Below are 10,354 nucleotides of genomic sequence, written 5' to 3' on the forward strand. Positions count from 1 at the left end.
CTCCTTCCATCAGCATGGGCATTGAAGATGAAACGTGGCTGGGTCTTTCAGCATGACAATGATCCCAAACACACCGCCCGGGCAACGAAGGAGTGGCTTCGTAAGAAGCATTTCAAGGTCCTGGAGTGGCCTAGCCAGTCTCCAGATCTCAACCCCATAGAAAATCTTTGGAGGGAGTTGAAAGTCCGTGTTGCCCAGCGACAGCCCCAAAACACCACTGCTCTAGAGGAGATCTGCATGGAGGAATGGGCCAAAATACCAGCAACAGTGTGTGAAAACCTTGTGAAGACTTACAGAAAACGTTTTACCTGTGTCATTGCCAACAAAGGGTATATAACAAAGTATTGAGAAACTTTTGTTATTGACCAAATACTTATTTTCCACCATAATTTGCAAATAAATTCATAAAAAATCCTACAATGTGATTTTCTGGAATTTTTTTCTCATTTTGTCTGTCATAGTTGACGTGTACCTATGATGAAAATTACAGGCCTCTCTCATCTTTTTAAGTGGGAGAACTTGCACAATTGGTGGCTGACTAAATACTTTTTTTCCCCACTGTATATATATGGACAAGCCATGACAGAGCGGTATGGACTAAGATACAGTAGAATATTATAGAATACAGTATATACATATGAGATGAGTAGTGCAAGATATGTAAACATTATTAAAGTGACTAGTGTTCCGTTTCTTAAAGTGGCCAGTGATTTCAATAGGCAGCAGCAGCCTCTAATGTGCTAGTGATGGCTATTTAATAGTCTGATGGCCTTGAGATAGAAGCTGTTTTTCATTCTCTCGGTCCCAGCTTTGATGCAGCTGTACTGACCTCGCCTTCTGGATGATAGCGGGGTGAACAGGCAGTGGCTCGGGTGGTTGATATCCTTGATGATCGTTTTGGCCTTCCTGTGAAATCGGGTGCTGTTGGTGTCTTGGAGGGTGGGTAGTTTGGCCCCGTTAATGCATTCGGCAGACCTCACCACCTTCTGGAGAGCCCTGTGGTTGCGGGCGGTGCAGTTGCCGTACCAGGCGGTGATACAGCCCGACAGGATGCTCTCAATTGTGCATCTGTGAGGGTTTTAGGTGCCAAGCCAAATTTCTTCAGCCTCCTGAGGTTGAAGAGGCTCTGTTGCGCCTTCACCACACTGTCTGCGTGGATGGACCATTTCAGTTTGTCAGTGATGTCTACGCCAAAGAACTTGAAGCTTTCTACCTTCCCGTCGATGTGGATAGGGGGGTGCACCCTCTGCTGTTTCCTGAAGTCCACGATCATCTCCTTTGTTTTGTTGACGTTGAGTGAGAGGTTATTTTCCTGGCACCACACTCCCAGAGCCCTCACCACCTCCCTGTAGGCGGTCTCGTCATTGTTGGTAATCAAGTCTACTACTGTTGTGTCATCTGCAAACTAGATGATTGAGTTGGAGGCGTGCTTGGCCACGCAGTCATGGGTGAACAGGGAGTACAGGAGGGGGATGAGCACGCACCCTTGTGGGGCCCCAGTGTTGAGGATCAGCGAAGTGGAGATGTTTCCTATGTGGGATGAAGTCTGTTTTCTGCACAAATTGAGCGCAAAATAAGCAGTTCTACTATACAACGATACTTTTGAATGCTTGTTTCTTACATTAGAAAATCAAAATATAAAATTAACATCCAAGGTGCTCAGATTAGCATGATTTGTGTTTTGTTTATCATATGTTAGTAATATAGGTGGTATAACGACAGATACATTATAGCAGTAAAATCCTAAAAACAGTCAACTGATATATGGGTCTGGCACTAATGATGGTAAGAAGGTTGATTTGTTTCTGAATTGTTATTTTAATATGCCTGAGTTCCAGTGACCAAGGAGGTCTGTATTGTAATTGATATACATATGTTGCAGGGCAGACAAACACAAAATTAGACTGACTTTTACCAATGTCTTTGGGTTCATTTTGTACCAATGATTTCTTAGCATTGTGACTCAAGGTGGATGATCTCTATAGGGGTCACTGTATTGATGCAGGTTTCGTTGGCTGGGACACGTGCTAAGTATCCCACCAGAAGATATCCCCAAAGGTGCCTTCATGTGGACACCAACTGGAAAGAGCAAGCGAGGCAGGCCAAAAACGACACAGCGACGGATAGTGGTGGCTGAGCTTGAAGTGATGGGTCTCTCATGGGATAGCACAAGCTGTGGCCAAAGACAGAGACTGATTGCAGAAGATTGTTGCAGCCTTATGTCCCACCCGAGAGACGATTGAGGACTAAGTAAGTCAGTAGCTATGGTAACAAGTTCAACACACTTTTATCAGTGTTTTGGCGTTCAATGATTTCTCGGCATTCTGACTCAAAGTGGATGATCTTGTGTTGGGTTCAGTGTATTGATGCTAATGGACTTACAGTCTTAATGAGGTATAGTGTTCTATCCACTTTATCACTGCAGGATTTAGCTATGATGCTCATGCCTTATTTCATAATCCTATCAAACCTGGATCATGAGCACGGTTTTGGAAGGGGTTGGGGGGGGGTTAGCACTGGGCCTTGTGATGACGGGTTAGGGCTGGGCCTTGGGATGAGGGGTTAGGGCTTGGCCTTGTGATGAGGGATTAGGACTGGGCCTTGGGATGAGGGGTTAGGACTGGGACTTGGGATGAGGGGTTAGGGCTGGGCCTTGGGATGAGGGGTTAGGGCTGGGACATGGGATGAGGGTTTAGGGCTGGGCCTTGGGATGAGGGGTTAGGGCTGGGACTTGGGATGAGGGGTTAGGACTGGGCCTTGTGATGAGGGGTTAGGGCTGGGACTTGGGATGAGGGGTTAGGGCTGGGACTTGGGATGAGGGATTAGGGCTGGGATTTGGGATGAGGGGTTAGGACTGGGCCTTGTGATGAGGGGTTAGGGCTGGGACTTGGGATGAGGGGTTAGGGCTGGGACTTGGGATGAGGGGTTAGGGCTGGGATTTGGGATGAGGGATTAGGGCTGGGACTTGGGATGAGGGGTTAGGACTGGGCCTTGTGATGAGGGGTTAGGGCTGGGACTTGGGATGAGGGGTTAGGGCTGGGACTTGGGATGAGGGATTAGGGCTGGGCCTTGGGATTGGGTGAGAGGGGATAAGAGGGGTGTTTGACATGATAGGACTAAAAAGTTAAGAAGTAGTGTCACAAGAAGCAGCTGATAATTCAATGATAGACATGGATTGTGTTGGTGCTAGCTTTTTTCTAGGCCAAATGAAAAATATATATAATTATACCTGGATGGTTAAAAGTAGCCTAAAGTGTTACCAAATTAGGAATAGGAATGCAGTATAACACTACTCATACCTCCAGTTGGAGAGGCAATCCTATCTGAAGAGAATTTGTACTGATCCACAATATATGCTGCTCCACCACATAGCAAACTGGACAGCGACATGGTGCTGAAATGCACATTTCTAGTGTGCCCGTGTTACCGTGTGCTGATGAAGCTTTTAACTTTCGCTATACATTTCACATCACTTTTCTTCAGAAAATGCTCTTTAACAGGCCTATGGTTTTTATAATCTGGTCCAGCTGCAAAGGATTTCCAGTCCGTGTTTTGCAAATGCCTGATGTCAATGAAAATACGTCGACAAGCGCCCCTCTCCCCTTCTTTTGTCATGGAGCCGCTCACGCTCAGCTTTGTTCTACGCGTCTCCATCGCTCCGCCTACTCTTCCTATCGGGATTTTTTCATTGCATCCATTTTTGTGCATTTAAGAAATCTCCAAGAATTATAAACCTGGAGGAAAGTGAGAGCGTGGCGCAAGGACTCGAAAGAAAAACAAACAAACAAGGAAAGAGGCGACGTCTTTATTTCAGCATGCGAGCAAAGCCATTCTAAAGGATGACCGCGATGGGTTAGACAGGATTTAACATGATTGCAAAATAAAAGGCAAGAGCTCTATTCTATATTTCTCCACAATCCATCCTTGAATGGAGTATGATAATTGTGTTTGGAATGCTTGGTTCCAGAAGACCGTATATTTTGGTTATAAAAGCAAAGGGCCTCTATCCACCATCTCCCCGTGTATATCTCATAGGCTACTGGAATTGGGGAGTTTGTGTGAGAATTAGGCGATGATTCTGTTGGATATGTGTCATGTTGTCCTCACGGATTCATTTCTCTGTATTTATTATGAGCTGTAGCAGCCTGCTATACCTGAACCGTTGAATCCCCATCAGATAACGTTCATGTATTGGGTGGAAATTGAGGCTATATAGAAAGCATGTCTGCATTCCTCGTAAAAAGGAACATTTTGACACATTGTGTCTTATTCTTAAAGCCCAAATATAACGGCATGCGTGAGGATATGTGTGAACAATCCAACCCAAATGTCTTGCATTAGGGTAGCCTATGCTAGTGGTTATGATGATGAATACAAGAACCACATCAATGGAATATTGCAGCCTAATATTAGAGAGCAGCAAACTGATTGAGCAATTTGGCAATTTTCTATTAAAATCAAGTCTATCCATTCTATCACTCAATGTTGGTATTTGTTTAAATATATATATATATTTATATATTTTTTTAGCAATTGTGTGTAGCCATGTCAGCTCCACTCGGGCCCCGGGGCCCAGGCGCTCCCCCGCCGGCTGGAGCCCTACCCGACCTGCCGGACCTCAGCCACCTCACCGAGGATGAGAGGAAGATCATCCTGGGCGTCATGGACCGACAGAAAAAGGAAGAGGAGAAGGAACAGTCGATGCTAAAGTAAGCCATTGTGATTCGCTATCATTCGAACGTGTGAGAGAGAGAGTGGAGAAAGAGAGAGAGTCAGTGTGGGGACTGTCGCGTCAGCTGTGCTCGTGCAGTGCTGGGTTGGGGTAACCCTGTTGTAACTGGTTGTTGCGAGCTGGAGCTGATCACATTGCAGGGTTACGTAGCCTACGTCCTGCGCGTATTGCCTGTTCTAATGGGCTACTCGTTCTGAGTGGAGAAATATATGATATTTATATTATCATTGCCTCTAGAAATAGCTTTTACAATAAGGCAGCATATTGGCTATGCATTTTATCTGTTCTCCAAATGAATGTTCAGATAATATGAGCAGGGAGAAAGATCTTTGAGTCGACTGAATATGCTTCAGTAGCCTATGTCTTTCGACAGTTAGCAATGCATTTGAATCCTGGGTTATTAAGCGGCCTTCTCACTCTGTTGGCTTTGGGTTGGTTTAGCAACGGGCGCCATCTTCGCATCAAATCATACCACTTCCTTTTCAATCACGTACATATTACACAACAACGATTAAACAATGGTGTGTGAAGAAATAATTAGATATATCCTGTATAATGATTTTCAACGTTAGCCTATCTGTCAGACTACACTGCATCAGTGCAATCGAAACGGAAGCGTTCACTCTCCTGTGTGTGCCGCTGAGCATTTCAGCACCACGGTGCTGTCCAGTTCTAGGCATGGAGCAGCAGCACAGTTGTAGATAGATCGTTAATTGCTATTCATAGGCTAAGCTTTGTGTGCCAAATGATTGACATGCTTTTGACAACGCTTTTAGTGTAATAGTAAATATTGAACACAGTTATCTCTATGTTGTCACTTCCTGCAGATACTGTATTATCCTCATGAAACTTTTAACGGTTCTGTTTACATAGACTGTAATTTTCTTCATTTTTTGTGGAAAAGTCTCAAATCGTCCTCTATTTTACTGGGGTTTTGGGATTATATTAAGTCTCTGGAATTTGAATAGATATGAGGAGATATTGTATCACAGGCAGGTTTCTAGGAGTTCACTTGTGGATCTGCACAGTGGTTCAAGGTTCAACATGCAGGTTTTTCTAAAGAGCTTTTTGGATTCCAGATGTCAGGCCTTTTCTTAGTCCCAAATGGCAAACTATTTTCTTTATAATGCATTACTTTACCATATGGGCCCTGCTCAAAAGTAGTGCACTCTATAGGAAATAGAGTGCCATTTTGTGCCACATTCAGAGACTGTGACGTCGTGTGTCAGGCTTTTTAGGGCCATTCAATGCTGATGTTTTCCGTCATCTGGTAAATATTAACAGTTGGGTTTGATCTGATGGGGACTGGGGAGGAAATCACCTAGTGGAGCAATACTGTGGTAAATATGACTCACAGACTCCAAGATAATGGCAGGCAGGCCACCTCAGTTTGTGCTGCTGCCTGCGTGTGAATCATCCCTGGCTGTTTTTCCCATCGCTGAGTGCTTTTTGCATTTCTCTCTCTCTCTCTCTCTCTCTCTCTCTCTCTCTCTCTCTCTCTCTCTCTCTCTCTCTCTCTCTCTCTCTCTCTCTCTCTCTCTCTCTCTCTCTCTCTCTCTCAATTCAATTTCAATTCAATTTCAATTTAAGGGCTTTATTGGCATGGGAAACGTGTGTTAACATTGCCAAAGCAAGTGAAGTAGATAGTAAACAAAAGTGAAATAAACAATAAATATTAACAGTAAACATTACACTCAGAAGTTTCAAAAGAATAAAGACATTTCAAATGTCATATTATGTATATATACAGTGTTGTAACAATGTGCAAATAGTTAAAGTACAAATGGGAAAATAAATAAACATAAATATGGGTTGTATTTACAATGGTGTTTGTTCTTCACTGGTTGCCCTTTTCTTGTGGCAACAGGTCACAAATCTTGCAGCTGTGATGGCACACTGTGGTTTTTCACCCAGTAGATAAGGGAGTTTATCAAAATTGGGTTTGTTTTCGAATTCTTTGTGGATCGCTGTAATCTGAGGGAAATCTCTCTCTCTCTCTCTCTCTCTCAGAGGTAAAGCGATTGTCAGCTTTAGTCACTCACAGCCATGCAGGCTGCCAGTGATGTCACAGCCTAGCGTAGCTCGACTAACTGAGTGTGTGCAGCAGGAATGCTAGTCTACCTTACAGGCGACATGGTCACTCAGTCACTGTCTCTAAAGTTCATTATTTTAAGACACACACAGACTGGGGTGGTGGGCTGAGACAAACTGACCTTTTGTGGCTAATGCAGAAATATGTATAATTCCATAGTCTTACTAGCACTGATTTTGCAGAGAGTGGTTTTACTTCAAATGATCATGATATGTGGTTGTTTTACCTACAATAGGTGAATGCACTTATTGTAAGTAAGTCACTCTGGATAAGAGTGTAGCTAAGGGAACTAAATGCAGATGTATGATCACCCTGCCATGTTCCCTGTGTGGCCTCCCCCTTCTTCCCCCTCTATCCCTCCCTCCTCGCCCTCTTTCCCTCTAAATGCTTCAGTTACCCAGAGCCTTATCTCATTAGCAGAGGTGAACAAAGGAGGGTTGTGTCCCAAATGGTACCCTATTCCCTATATAGTCTATAGGGCTCTGATCAAAAGTAGTGCACTATATTGGAAAGGGTGCCAACTGGGACGCACACAGGGTATATGTCAGCCTCACAGCACTTACTTATGTTAGTATTATGGTATGGGCTGTTTGTCAACAAGTGATGTCACCAGACATGTCACATGTTAAAAACAGTGTAGGTTTTAGGGGCTATTTGATATGGTGTGTTTTTATCCTGTATCACCTAACATGAGACAGGAACCTCCTAAGCTTTGCTACGGACACAAGTAGTGCACTATATAGGGAACAGAATAAGGCTCTGGCCAAAACTAGTACACTATATAGGGAATAGGATGCCATTTGATAGGCAACCTGTAATGTAATAAAGGGAATCCTGAGATAGAGAGAAAGAGAACGTAAGAGAGACAAAGAGAGACAGAGAGAGACAGGGAGAGACAGAGAGAGAGAGAGAGAGAGAGAGAGAGTGAGAGAAAGAGCGAGAAAGAGAAGCCTCCAGGTGTGTAGGGCTTGCCAAGTCCCTGTCCCTGCTACCAAGACAATGGCAGACAATTCAGAGGAATGCAGGGAGAATACTGCTGCTGCTACTGCTGACTCCCATGCAGTGGCGGCTCCTGAAAAAATTCTCAGGAGGGGCAATTTTTCTGATGATTTAGGTGACCTACACACGTGCACGAGTCCGTGCACGCGATTCCAGATATCTTTACCTCTGAATAAACTGCCTTTATTATACCATATCCACCCTGTCCAAAGTCTCTACTTGGTCTCAGTTCTCCAGTAAACTTGTGATTATCAACAGTACACAACGGTAACAAACAATTGGGGGAACTCACGGGGCAGATAGTAACCACTTAAAAGGAAGCGATTCCCAAACCTTCCATAACAAAGCCATCACCTACAGAGAGATGAACTTGGAGAAGAGTCCCCTAAGTAAGCTTGTCCTGGGCCTCTGTTCACAAACACAAACAGACCCCACACAGCCCCAGGACAACAACAACAACAACAACAACAACACAATTAGACCCAACCAAATCATGAGAAAACAAAAAGAGAATTACTTGACACATTGGAAAGAACAAACAAAAAAACAGAGCAAACTAGAATGCTATTTGGCCCTAAACAGAGAGTACACAGTGGCAGAATACCTGACCACTGTGACTGACCCAAACTTAAGGAAAGCTTTGACTATGTACAGACTCAGTGACCATAGCCTTGCTATTGAGAAAGGCCGCCGTAGGCAGACCTGGCTCTCAAGAGAAGACAGGCTATATGCACACTGCCCACAAAATGAGGTGGAAACTGAGCTGCACTTCCTAACCTCCTGCCAAATGTATGACCATATTAGAGACACATATTTCCCTCAGATTACAGCGATCCACAAAGAATTCGAAAACAAACCCAATTTTGATAAACTCCCTTATCTACTGGGTGAAAAACCACAGTGTGCCATCACAGCTGCAAGATTTGTGACCTGTTGCCACAAGAAAAGGGCAACCAGTGAAGAACAAACACCATTGTAAATACAACCCATATTTATGTTTATTTATTTTCCCATTTGTACTTTAACTATTTGCACATTGTAACAACACTGTATATATACATAATATGACATTTGAAATGTCTTTATTCTTTTGAAACTTCTGAGTGTAATGTTTACTGTTAATATTTATTGTTTATTTCACTTTTGTTTACTATCTACTTCCCTTGCTTTGGCAATGTTAACACACGTTTCCCATGCCAATAAAGCCCCTTAAATTGAATTGAATTGATAGTAAGGTCGCAATGACACAGAAAGCAGTTCAATGTCGGGGTACAGAGTCGCTCTCTTACCAGGATCGCGGTCCGCTCTGACCAGGGTGAAGGTGGCCGGCTCCACTTCTCTGTCCGGGACTCATCCAGCCAAGTCTCCCAGCTGTATTGGGATTCAGCTGCCAGCAGCGTTTTCATTATTTAGTCCGTTCGTAGCGGGTATGTACACGATCAACAAGATCAGTCCAAAACCAACCACTGGAAATCCATGGTTGGCAGAATGCTTGTAAACTAAGTCTACAAATTAAAAACATAAAATAACGCCGCACTGCAGGTCGCAACAGAGACGCTGATAGCCGCCATTGTCTTAGTTACGTTCAACGTTACGTCACGTATGACGACAGCGTAAGTGCAAGCCCACAGACACCCATAGAGAATGTATTGAAAGCTTTGAAATGTGAAAAAATAGATTTTACATGACAGGCTATGAGAGACTTCTGGGCGATTTTCAACTTGACTGAAATCGCCCCAAAAACGGGCGGGGCCATTTGAAGCACGACTTTAGCCTGATTTGACATTTAGTGGCTGGCAGATCAGACGTGAACACTGATAACTGCTGTTGCCGTGATATAATTGATTAGAAAAAAAATCCCTTCCTTTTCCCGTTTGGCAGTGCGTCGCCCATATCGCCCTATTGAATAAGCCGTCCCTGCTCCCATGTCATTATTCAGTCTTCCCCACTTCTACATACTAGCATGTGTGTGTGTGTGTGTTGTTCCTCATCTGTCTACATATTACTACATACTGTATCACAACTCCTATAAATCCCAACAGTTTTCAAATGAAATAGCCCCCCGTAAGAATTTCCTCTTTAAGAATGACTATGTTGCTGAACTGCATGTCAATACATGATGACATGAATGCAGGAGAACCCATTGACTTCCCAGAGCCTGTGTGTCTGTCACGACTGTCTGTGAGATGCGGTAAACGAAGTCAGGCGCAGGACACAGAACTCTCGGATATGTACTTTTAATACGAAAAGGATCCAAAAGGACACAGAAAATAACTCTACGCAGGGAGGAAATAACCTGCTCACAAAATAGACAACCGCGAAGGGGAAAACAATCACACACAAAGTACAGATGAGAGACAGGGGTAATTATAAGGGAAACAATTAACATAATGACGAACAGGTGTAAACAATACAGACACAACTAAACAAACACCGATAACATCGAACGGCAGCAGCTAGTACTCCGGGGACGACGAACGCCGAAGCCTGCCCGAGCAAGGAGGGGGAGCAGCCTCGGCAGAATCCGTGAC

This window comes from Coregonus clupeaformis, chromosome 28 (assembly GCF_020615455.1).
Source record: "Coregonus clupeaformis isolate EN_2021a chromosome 28, ASM2061545v1, whole genome shotgun sequence".
Classification (NCBI taxonomy): Eukaryota; Metazoa; Chordata; class Actinopteri; order Salmoniformes; family Salmonidae; genus Coregonus; species Coregonus clupeaformis.